Here is a 1,344-nt window from a genome sequence, read left to right as displayed (position 1 = left end):
GCGACTGGCTTTGTTATTTGAAGTCTAGAGCAGTGCGGGGTGTGGAGACTTCTGGTCCCAAAGACGGCAGCTGTTCCTGCCTAGTTGTATACTGTGGCCTAGGATGGAGGAAGGGGCATGGGAGCCTATGGGGAGAGAAGGCCAGCAGCCAGGCTGGAGAGAACCAGGCTTCTTGGAGCAACCTGTCTTTAGGACGAGGTGGATCCCTGCCCCCCTTGCAGACCACAGAGTCAGAACTGGGCACGGCGCAGGGTGGGGGTGGGAGTCCTGGGTTCAGGTCTCAAGCTGGCTACTCAGAAGCAGATGACTGTGAGCAAGTCGCCTCCGCCCTCCCACCCCTCGGTAAAATGGGTATAAGACTTTTTGCGGTGCTCGTGTGGCCTGGATTAGGTGGTGATGTTCATGAGAGCACGTGGCTAACTGAGTGCTAGGTGCATGTGAGATGCTGAGGAGGAAGAAAAGGCTGGGTTTTGCCTCCTCTGGAGTTCCTCATGACAGGATTATGCTGATGGAGGGCACATCGGATTGACTCACACATAACTGACAGGAAAATGGGCATCGTTTTCACTTCACCCAGTTTCCAGGCCGGGAACTTAAACCTCCCAATGAGAATCAGCTAGCATTAGCAAGTTTTCCCGGTGGCGGTGGGTGGAGTGGGGGGCAGAAGGGGTGGGGAGCTGAACCAGGAGAGTGAAGGGGATGCTTGTACGCCAAAGATCCATGCCCGGAAATGAATGTCACGGAAGTGAAACCTGCTTCAGGGTCCCACCTGGTAAGGCAAACAGCTCTGCCCTGACTCACCATGTGCCCCGGGGCACATCCTCGCTTCTGTCCCAGACTCAATTTCTCCATCTGTAAAACAAGATACTACTTCCCAACAGCTTGAAAAGGCGTGGGGGTTCTTCGCACCCACGGGGAGATTTCTAAGATTGGGTGAAAGAGGTGGGAAACGCCAGCCCATCTCTGTCCGGATCCCCAGATCCAGGGCTCTTAAACCAATAGTGGAATCCTTCTCTGGGCGGTGGAAGGAGAGAGCTAGAGGATTCCTGTCTGTCGGTGAGTGCGCTTGCGGGACAGAGGGCTTTTAAATGAATCACTTTGTATCTAGCAGGGCGGCACCTGCTCCTCAGCCTCCAAAGGCAGCAGAGCAACGCGATCATTCACAAGCTGCCGCTTTCCATTCACGTCTATAATTAGCGCGCAGGCTGCAGCCTCTCTGGAGCTGCGGGAAGGGCTTTGGGGAGGGGCCTATTCCCTAGCTCCTCCCCCTTCTTGTCCCCCTCCCCCGCTCTCCTCGCCGCCCCCACCTGCCGCCCTGCCCGGGGCCCCCCCCCCCCCCCCCCC

The 1,344-nt window shown here is 57.0% G+C and overlaps 1 long non-coding RNA gene across 1 annotated transcript in view; it reads right to left on the bottom strand.

The window, feature by feature from the left end:
- Positions 1–808: 808 nt before the first annotated feature.
- Positions 809–1,344, bottom strand: part of LOC110582711 — a 1,387-nt gene continuing 851 nt past the window's right edge. The window contains exon 3 of the long non-coding RNA XR_002480462.1: positions 809–852. This is a non-coding gene — a long non-coding RNA (uncharacterized LOC110582711). The remainder of the gene's footprint in view (positions 853–1,344) is intronic.

Source organism: Neomonachus schauinslandi, chromosome 1, assembly GCF_002201575.2.
Source record: "Neomonachus schauinslandi chromosome 1, ASM220157v2, whole genome shotgun sequence".
Lineage (NCBI taxonomy): Eukaryota > Metazoa > Chordata > Mammalia > Carnivora > Phocidae > Neomonachus > Neomonachus schauinslandi.
The sequence above is the reverse complement of the archived record's forward strand: the minus strand, read 5'-3'. Positions and strand labels throughout refer to the sequence as shown.